An 11,133-nucleotide genomic window follows, 5' to 3' on the forward strand; every position below is an offset into this window, starting at 1 on the left:
GGATAGACATGCATGCGCCCGCTAAAGGCAGTGCTCTCTACCTTTTCTTTTATTAAACATATTATTTGGCAATGTGTTTTTTCACCCAATAGGATATTTGGGGGATGTGTCCATGCCACAAACATCTCCATAGCTATCTCGTATCTGAGATTAGAGCCGCTTCCTCCAGCTTGGGTCCCAGAGCAGGAACACACCCAAGGCTGACCACAGCCGACCTGAGCCCCCCACATGGAATGGCTGAGAAAGGGGCAGTTACTGCTGTAATGCACTGGCATCGTGGGGTCCCTCAATACCACAGCAAAGGTGGAAAATGCCAACCAAACCCTGAGAAGTGGAATTGCTGAGTCTAACTCTATTCCACAAATGTTTTGAAGAGAGATGCTCTGAATATACTGTTCTGGATTGTGGAGATCACAGTCAGCAACAGCAGTGAAGGAAGCCACGTTCCCTGCGCCAGGGTCCTTAGTCTTGTGAATGCTATCCTTTTTAAAGTTTTAACAGACGCTAAAAAATTGCCCCTCTCTCTACTGTTTATCGATAAAGATAGAAAAAGGAAATCAATGGTGCTTTCTCTTCCCAGATTTTCTCTTCTGTTTTCCAATCTTAAAAAAAAAAAATTCTCACTCCAAGCATGGGCTCCGCAAATCTGGATGTGAACCGGCCAGCCCTTTCCCAGGAGCCACTGACAGCCAAAGGGGATGCCTGCGGATAATCCCCTCGGCAGCCCCGACTTCAGCTCACCTTTGACTTCACTCCCCGGTATGAAGGGCACACTTGGCTTTACAAACCCCAGTGTCATACACGTGAGATTATGGAAGGTCGCTGTTTACGTGGCATGTCTCCTAGGCAGGAGCAGGTCTTTCTGTGGTGGCATTGCCATGCTAGGCCACAAAGCCCATGGCTATCTGTGGAGTGGGACGAGCAAAGAGACCAGCCTGACAGCCACTGGTGGGGTGGGAGTGTGGAGAGAGGGAGACCCTGACTTCAGAGCTTGTCCTGGCCGGGCCAAGGAGGCAGGCAGCACTCTCACTGCCGCTGTCCTGGGTTCTGGCTGCATGATGAGCCCTGCCCCTGCATGCCTTCCAAGGCACACACTTGTCCCCAGCCTCTTCCTGTTTGTTCTACTCTTCAACATCAGTGTCCTGTTGAGTTAGGGGCCCTCCAGAAGTACTTGCCCGGGCTCCTGATGCCTGCCTTAATGGGCAATGGCTTTCAAACTCTTCTTCAGAGAAGTTGAGGCCAGCTACTCCTCTCAAAAAAGACACACGTTCTTCAAAACACAGAGGTGGTGTTTCATTAGAAACTGGCTGCTGCTTCTTAGGGACCCTGCAGAGAGGAGGGAACGTGTCCGCTTACTCTGGAGCCTAGGAGGTAGCACTTATTTTAGAGTTAAGGCTGGGTGCAGTGGCTCACGCCTGTAATCCTAGCACTTTGGGAGGGTGGATTACCTGAGATCAGGACTTTGAGACCAGCCTGACCAACAAGGTGAAACCCTGTCTCTACTAAAAATACAAGAATTAGCCAGGCATGGTGGCAGGTGCCTGTAGTCCCAGCTACTTGGGAGGCTGAGACAGGAGAATTGCTTGAACCTGGGAGGCGGAGGTTTCAGTGAGCAGAGATTGCACCACTACTGAGATTGCACCACTACATTCCAGCAGCCTGGGTGACAGAGAGAGACTCTGTCTAAAAAAAAAAAAAAAAAAAAATGCAAGGCACTTTCCAGTTGTTTGTACAGCATATAAGGGCGGTGAATGCCCCTAGCTGGGGCCGCTGAGTTGAATCCAGCTTCTCTTCTAGGGCTACGTGCACCTGCTGAGCTGGGTCCCTCTCTGGGCTCCAAATTCTATTTCCAGGCAATCACCTCCAGCTCTGTGCCTCCCTGGCCTGGTTTCCCGTTAGGTCTGTGTCTGTGAAGGCTCCTGCTGCCATGTCCACGAGGGTCATGACCAACATGTCCCCATGTTCTTGAACTGCCTGCCTATAAGCATCTTTGATAATGTGGCTCCCCCATTTTAAAAAGTACACCCTCCAAAAGTCAGCCACCACCACGCAGTAACACCAGCAAACATAAGCACTCACTTTCTGCATGTGCTCTTCTAAAGAATTTCCATGTATTAATCTTCACACAGGATTATACAGTTAGCTGGTATTATTACTCCATTTTGAAGCTGAGGAAATTGAAACACAGAGCAGTTAAGTACTTAGCCCAAGGTCACACAGCTGCCTATTCAGAAGCATCTTATGTCTGCCACAGAAGGTCAGCAAGTAAATTCCGAAGCTAGGAAAGGGGCTTCTGCATTTCTAAGAGCGCTGCCGTTACTATGTGGAGCAGCCAGGTGCACCCAGAGGTGGCCCTGCTGACTCAGCACGTGCCTGAATCACACGGTTCGGGTGGTGCGTGGGTGGGCAGCACTGATTTGTTTCAGAATAAAAGAGCAACCCTCTGGAGACCTTATTTCTATTGACATGTTCTACTGCTGGGACTGACTAGAGCATCCAACAGCCCACTTCACTCTCCTGTTTTAAGATTTAGAACGGATCAGAGTCAAAGCTTGCATTCTTTGACCCTCTATCCGGTTGATGATTCTGAGTAAAAGGATAATGGGTGTGACTGACTCGGCTCCATAGGACATAAAGCAAGACACAAATGAGGGCACGACGGAAAACGCGTGACAGCCACGAGCAGGAGGGCGTCCTCTCTGCTGCGAAGCACGCTGTGTCTGCGGCAACGCTGGGGGAGCTTTTAGACAAAAAGAGGAACTGAAACAAGTGTGGCTCCCACGACACATCCGCCAGGGCTTGTTTGAGACACACACGTGAGTGCTGGACTGGAGGGAAATGGGAGGCTCTGTGGCCACACGCTGGCACCAACTGCCGGAACGGAAGTGGCCTCCTGAACCTCAGCTGTGCAGAACCAGGCTCCCAGCTCCGGATTCTTGATCCCATTTAATTTCTAGCAACCAGGTTTTATTTGAATTTTGTTTATTTCTTTTTGTCGTCATGTTCGAAGCCCCACTTCTCTGTGCAGCATCGCCAGGCCCTCTGTCCCAGAGGGGTGCCGCCCCCTCTGACATGGCACTGCCGTCTGAAATCCCTGCCCGGCCCAGGCTGGGTGCTTTCTTCAGCCTTTTGTTGCTGCCACTTTCCTTGACTTTCATCTTCTAGAGGGTAAAATTCTCGAGGGCAGAGGCCGCACTGGCTCAGCTTTGCCCTGGGGATTCAGACCCTGCCGGCTTCTGGCAGGCACCCCCATCCACTTGTGATTTGGGAAAGTCATTTAAGACCAGGGCCCTTTTCTTACCTGTAACATGGAGATGCTGGTCACAGTGCTCCTCTGCAAGAAGGCCTCCAAACAGAGCAGACTAGGAAGGCCCCCGCCAACACGCACACTTACTCCTCACTGCTATCAGTGTTCTGCGGGAGACTGGACGGATGAGAAAACTGCAGCTCAGAGACGTTAAGGAGCATATCCAAGGTGAAAACCTAATCGAAAGAGGGTTTGTTGAGGTCCCCAGAAAGTTACCAGTACTGCTTTGGACTCTCCTGCCTCCTGCCTGACCACCTCTGCTCTGAGTACAGAGTTTTCCTGGAGGAAACCACAGGTGAACCCCACCCGTGTTCTGACATAATGATTTTGCTTTTCCCTTTTTGGTAAGGTTGTATACATGTATTCATACACACACGTGGTCTTGCTTCTTTCACTTAGCAAAATGTACTTCATATCGGCCCATATTCTGTGTGACCCAGTAGCTCACTGTTTTCATTGCTGAGCATCAGTCAACTGCTGCATGTGCCGGGCTTGTTTATCCATTCTCTAGTGGGAGGGGATGTTAACTACTGTAGAACTCACCAGTGCAGCTATCTGGACCTGGAATTTTCTTCACTGAAAAGTTTTACTTGCAAATTTAATGTCTTTAATAGATATAGGATGGTTAGGTGCACTCTGAATGAAGAGACCACCCAGACAGGCTTTGTGTGAGCAACAAGGCTGTTTGTTCCCCCAGGTGTGGGGCTGAGTCTGAACATAGAGTTAGTGAAGGGCGGTGGGATAGGAGTTGGTTTTATAGGTTTGAGGTAGGCAGTGGAAAGTTACAGAGTAACATACAGTTCAGGGTGGTTTTTTACAAGCCATTGGGGGCGGGACGGGGGGCGGGTGTTGCAGGGGGTTGGGAGGTGTCACAAGGTCCAGTGTTGCAATGGTGGGTTGTCAGCTGAGGCAGGAATGGTTGAAGCAGAACAATTGCAAAATGTTGCCAGGTTGGTTGATTGAGCACTGCAGGAGCTAGCCGCTGCCGCCGCCGCCTTCTTCCTCTTCTTCTTCTTCTTTCTTCTTCTTCTTCTTCCTCTTCCTCTTCCTCTTCCTCCTCTTCTTCTTCTTCTTTCTTCTTCTTTCTTCTTCTTTCTTCTTCTTCTTTCTTCTTCTTCTTTCTTCTTCTTCCTTCTTCTTCCTTCTTCTTCCTTCTTCTTCTTCTTCTCCTTCTTCTCCTTCTTCCTTCTTCTTCCTTCTTCTTCTTTCTTCTCCTTCTTCTCCTTCTCCTTCTTCCGCTTCCTCTTCTTTCTTCCTCTTCTTTCTTCTTCTACTTCTTCCTTCTTCTTTCTTCTTCTTCTTCTTTCTTCTTCTTCCTTCTTCTACTTCCTTCTTTTTCTTCCTTCTTCTTCTTCTTCCTTCTTCTTCCTTCTTCTTTCTTCTCCTTCTTCTCCTTCTCCTTCTCCTTCTTCCTCTTCCTCTTCTTTCTTCCTCTTCTTTCTTCTTCTACTTCTTCTTCCTTCTTCCTTCTTCTTCTTTCTTCTTCTTCTTCTTCCTTCTTCTTCTTCTTCCTTTTCTTCCTTCTTCTTCTTCTTCTCCTTCTTCTCCTTCTTCTCCTTCTTCCTTCTTCTTCCTTCTTCTTTTCTTCTCCTTCTTCTCCTTCTCCTTCTTCTTCTCCTTCTTCCTCTTCCTCTTTTCTTCCTCTTCTTTCTTCTTCTACTTCTTCTTCCTTCTTCCTTCTTCTTTCTTCTTCTTCTTCTTTCTTCTTCTTCTTTCTTCTTCTTCCTTCTTCTTCTTCTTCTTCCTTCTTCTTCTTCCTTCTTCTTCTTCTTCTTCTCCTTCTTCTCCTTCTTCTCCTTCTTCCTTCTTCTTCCTTCTTCTCCTTCTCCTTCTTCTTCTCCTTCTTCCTCTTCCTCTTCTTTCTTCCTCTTCTTTCTTCTTCTACTTCTTCTTCCTTCTTCCTTCTTCTTCTTCTTCTGCGGTTTTCCTGTTACCACAGACCTTCTGGCTCTGGGAGGCCTTCTGGAGGTGCAGTGCGGATCACAGGGGTCGCCACAGCCTAACAGCACATGGTGCAGTCAGTTTAAAAGGCCTTACAAGGACTATACTGGTTATCTATTTCTTTTTTAATTAGTTTTGATAATTTGAGTCTTCCATGAAATTGGTCTATATCACCTAAGTTTCCAAAATTATGGGCATAATGATGCTTTGGTGATTCTGTTATTATTTTGTAACATCTGTGGGATCAGCAATGATGCTTCCTGTTTGAGTCACAATATTAATAATCTAGGTTTTCTTGTTTACTTTATGATCCTCTCTAGAGGTATAGCAATTGTATTGATCGTGTTTTAAGAATAAGATTTGTTTTCTCTGTTTTTCTGTTTTCTGTTATTAATTATATTAACCTGCTCTAATTTATTCTACTTTATTCTTTCTGCCTGTTTTAGTTTTTATTTTTTTCTCTACTTTCTAGTTTTCCTAAGTAGAATATTAGGTTAATAAATTTAAATCTTTCTTTCTTATATAAGGATTTAATGTTATAAATTTCCCTCTAAGTACTTATTTACTTGTATTTCCAAAATTTTGATGTGTTTTATTTTCATTCTCTTTTCATTTTTTTAAATTAATACCCCTTTTAAGAGCAATTTTGGACTTACAGAAAAATTGAGCATGCAGCACAGAGTTCTATCTATACCTATTTTTCTGCCCCAAACACACACACACACACGGTTTACCCTAGTATTAACATCTTGGATTAGTGTCATACTTTTGTTACAGTTGATAAGCCAATATATACATTATTATTAACTAAAGTTTATAATTTACATTAGGGTTTATTCTTTGTATTGTACATTCTTTGAGTTTTGACAAACTTATCATGATTTGTATTCACCAATACTGTATCCTATAAAATAATTTTACTGCCCTAAAAATTTCTGTGCTCTCCCTACTCATCCCTGCTTTCCTTCCCCTAAATCCCTGGCAATGACTCAACTGTTCACTGTGTCCATAGTTCTGCCTTTTCCAGAATATCAGGTAGTTGGAATCATGTAGTATGAAGTCTTTTCAAATTGGCCTCTCTTACTTAGCAATATGCATTTAAGTTTTCTTTGTGTATTTTTGCAGCTTGATGGCTCATTAACTCTTTATCACTAAATAATAGTTCATTATATGGGTGCACCACAGTTTATCCTTTATCCATTAACCCATTGAAGGACATCTTGGTTGCTTTCAATTTTGGTAATTTTGAATAAAACTGCTAAAATATTTGTGTGCAGGTTTTTGTACAGACAGAAGTTTTCAACTCATTTCGGTAAATACCAAGGGATATAATAGTTGGATCATATGGTAAGCATATGTTGAATTTTGTAAGAAACTGCCAAAATCTCTTCCCAACTGGCTGTGTGGGAAGTGACCATTTGTATTACCAACAACAATGAATGAAAATGCCTGCTGCCCCTTATCCTTGTCAGCATTTGATGTTGTCAATGTTTGGATTTTAACCATTTTAATAGATATATAGGAATAGCTCATTGTTGCTTTAATTTACAATTTTCTAACAACATATGATGTTAAGAAACTTTTCATATGCTTATTTGCTATCTTTTCATCTTATTTGGTGAGCTGTTCACATCTGTTGCCTGTTTTTTTCTAATTGGTTTGTTTTCTTATTGTTGAGTTTTAACAGTTCTTTGCATATTCTAGATGCAAGTCCTTTATCAGATCTGCAAATATTTTCTCCAAGTGTGTGGCTTCTCATTTTATTTTCTTAACAGTGTCTTTTGCTGAGCAAAAGTTTTTAATTTTAATAAGGTCCAACTCCTCATCAAATTTTTCTTTCATGGGTTGCTCTCTTGGCATTGCATCTAAGAAGTCATCACCCAATTCAAGGTCACTTAGATTTTCTCTTATGCTGTCTTCTGCAGGTTTCATTGTTTTGTGTTTTACATTTAGGTCTCTGATCTATCTTAGGTTAATTTTAAAGGTTAGAAATTAACCTAATCTTAGGTTAATTTAATTAATCTTAGGTTAATCTTGGGTTAATTTAGCTGCTGTTTGTGGATTTCTATTTCTTCTAGCACCGTTTGTTGAGAAGACTATCCTTTCTCTATTGAGATGCTTTCTTGCTCCTTTGTCAAAGAAAATCAGTTGTCTATATTTATGCAAACCTTTTTTGGGCTTTCTGTTCTGTTTCATAATCTCTCCATTCTTTCACTGTTTGATTACTGTGGCTTTATAGTTAGTCTTTAAGTCAGGTAGTGTCGTCCTGCTGACTGTTTTTCTTTTTCAATATTGTGTTGGCTATTCTGGTCTTTTGCTTTTATATAAAACTTTAGAATTAGTATGTTGATATCCACAAAATAACTTGCTGGAAATGTTACTGAGCTTGCATTGAATCTCTATATTTAGTTGGAGGAAACTGACATCTTGATAATATTCCATAAACATGGAAGATCATTCTGTATATTTAAATCTTCTTTGATATGTTTCATCACAGTTTTACAGTTTTCCTTATATAGATTTTGCACATATTTTGATAAATCTGGTACTTTTTTTGTTAGATTTATACTTATATTTTAATGTCAATGTAAATTATAATGTATTTTTAATTTCAAATTTCAATTGTTCCTTGCTGGTATATGAGAAAGCAATTGACTTCACATATTAAGCTTATAGCTTGCAATCTTGCTTTAATCACGTAGTTTCAGGAGTTTGTTACTGTTGATTTTTTGAGATTTTTCTACAAAGACAATCACGTTATCTGAGAACAAAGTTCTATTTCTTCCTTTACATATACATACCTTCCATTTTCTTTTTTGTCTTAATGCATTAGCTATGACTTGCAGTTGAATAGGTGTGGTGAGAGAAGACCCTCTTTCTTTTTTTCTGAGCTTAACACCAAAGCAGCTATATATGCTCACCATTAAGTATGATGTAACTGTAGAATTTTTTAGATGTATTTTATCAATTTGAGAAAGTTCCTTAGTATTTTTACTTTGTTGTGAGTTGTTGTCATTAATGGGTGTTGGATTTCCCTAAATGCATTTTCTGCATCCCTTGATACAGTCATATGATATTCTGGATTTCATACCTGGAATAAATACCACTTGGTCATGACCTGTAATTTTTTTTACACATTGTTGAGTCCAACTTGCTAATATTTCATTGAAGGTTTTTCTCTTCATTCTCTTCTAGTTCAAAATATTTTAAAATTCCTCCTGACCTTTGACCAATGAGGATTCCTCATTGACCAATTTTGACCAATGGATTATTGATTTCCTTTTGACCGATGAGTTATTGATAAGGGTTGCTACATTTCCAAATATTTTAGAATTTTTTAGATATCTTCTGGTATTGCTTTTTATTTTATATGATTCACAGACTTTTTATGATTTTTATTCTTTCAGATTTGTTTAATTTTTAAAAATATGCTTTTAATTATTTTCGTACTGATCTGGAATATGGTGTATCTTAGTGAATGTTTCATGTTTTTCCTGCTATTATTGGGGTTGCCTTACACATCAGTTCAGTTAGGTGGGTTATTAATGTTTCTGGTCATCTAACATGACTATTTTCTCTCTGCTGATACTGTAATAGCAACTACCGAAAAAGGAGTATTGAAGTCTCTAAGTATAATTACAGATTTGTCTATTCCTGTTTTCAAATCTACCAGTTTTTAGCCCTATGAAATTCTGTTGTTAAGTCATTTCATAGTGTTTCATTCTTAAAGGATAATATCAGAATATACCTATATGTCTGAGTTGACAGGTTTTTTAAATCTTTCAGCATTTTAATTATGTTACCCCATTTTTTTCTGGCTTGCATGATTTTGGAAAATTCTCAACCATTATTTCTTCAGTTATTTCTTCTCTGGTGTCTCTTTTATTTATTTCTGGATTTTCCAAATACTTATGTATTAATTCACACAGTTTTTTGTTTTGTGGAATTTTTTCCCCCTTTATTCTTTTTTTATTTTCTTCTTGCCTTTAGTTTAGGCCATTTTTATTTTACTTCGTACTATTCCTAAGCTCCCCGATTCTTTGTTCAGCTGTGTTGAGTGTAATGAAGAACCTATGGACAGCATTCTTCACATCCTTAACTGTGTGTGGTTGTTTAAACTTCCCTGTATGATAGTTCCTACGTTCATGTCATATCTGGGTTTGGTTCTGGTTGCTTTGTCTCTTCAAACCATGCTTTTTCCTGCCTTTTTGTTTGTTCTACAATTTTTCTGTTGAAAGTCAGACATACTGCATAAAAAATTAGATATCGAGTAAATCGTTTTCAGGCTTTGAGACAAGCATGGTGCTCCTTCCCTGAAGCCCATGTACAGGGCGGATTTTGCATCAGTGAACGCACAGGTCGGGCTGGGTTTGAAGTTCTCTGTTGCCAGGGTTACCCGCAGTGCAGATGAAGGCTCAGGTTCAGCTCATTCAAAGACGCCTTCCTTGTCTCACCACTGCACTGGGTGCCGCACGTTGCGCTGCTTCCCAAAGAGTCTGCTGCTCTCCGAGTTAGACCCCACGCTGGCTCCTGTTCAACTCTGGTCATGGTGGTGTGGGCTGCAGGACATAGGCATTGTCTCTGTTTTGACCTACTTGCCTGTGGTGTGGTTAGTTGATCATAAATTCCTTAAGAATTAAAGCATCTTTGATTGGAATCTAAGTAGAAATACACTAAAGTCTACTAGGAAGAAACGTGACACAAGTTGCTCTGTAGGCATTTTTAGATTTTTTTTCCCCCAGTTCCTAAGCCCAAGGCCAGTTCACATAACTGAAGTTCTCTGGTTGAAGGAGATGCTTGTTTGTTTTGAAGGAGAACCCTAACTGACGGCTATAGATATACACTGCGAATCTATACCTTCCCCAGAAAGACTTGTTTCTATCAGCCAGAGTAACTATGCACTGGAAAGGAATATTCACATGCTGATTCCCAGGTCCCCAGAAAGTCAATGTGGTCTATCATTCAGAGTATGTGCCATCATAGGTCACAGAGGTGAAACACAGTCTTAATTTGAATTCAACTCATACTGGCTCCTATGGTTTGTGGACACACCGTGAGGTAGGTTTTTTAGTCCCAGAATGTAACTGGGACTAGTTATGCTTAGTAACATGCAGAGTTCTCACACTAGCTTCCCAGTGTGTAATGAATGTGATTTTAGAAGGAAAGACCTTCGACTGTCCACTCTCCAAGTTATTAATGAAGCAAGATCACATTCCAGGGGAAATTTCAGAGACTAATGCCACCCTAAAGTTCTTGAAAAATAAAGGTATTGTGATTCTCAGTATATTCTAGTAAGTCTCCTTTATGACTACTGAAACAAATTGTAAAGATCATGGAGGGTGATCAGGGATTGCTGAACACTTAATCAGATAGAGATGTTGATCAGAATATAATATTTTAACTGGAGTAAATCAATGAAGTGTCTGGCACCTGCTATTTAGCTACTGACCAAGCATTTCCCCACCTCAATCTTATCAGCAAAGATAATTGTTTTATGCAGCTTGCCTTTGACAAGAGCAGCAATATACTTTTGGTGTCTTACTCCACGCTAGGTTTGCTCTCTTGTTTTGAGAGACTCTGATTTTGTTTATTATCCGCTGAATCTCACACTGATCCACTATAATAATTTCATCACACTAATTGGATCTTCAGAGTAGGAGGCAGCAAACAGACTCCGTCAGACCTGTGCATATCCCAGGCTGAGAAATAAATCCTACAAAAGTTTAGGGATCTGACATATTAGTGAGGTATCCAGGGACATGTGAAAAAAAGAATAAAACACAAAAGCATTCAAAAAAACCTTTTTTTTTAAATTCTTTAAAAAAAAAAAGTGCAAAAGTTGAGGGTTTCAGAAGACTCAGCAAGTCAAAACATAGCAGGCATTT

Source organism: Sapajus apella, unplaced genomic scaffold, assembly GCF_009761245.1.
Source record: "Sapajus apella isolate SASKATOON/1434 unplaced genomic scaffold, GSC_monkey_1.0 scaffold113, whole genome shotgun sequence".
Classification (NCBI taxonomy): domain Eukaryota; kingdom Metazoa; phylum Chordata; class Mammalia; order Primates; family Cebidae; genus Sapajus; species Sapajus apella.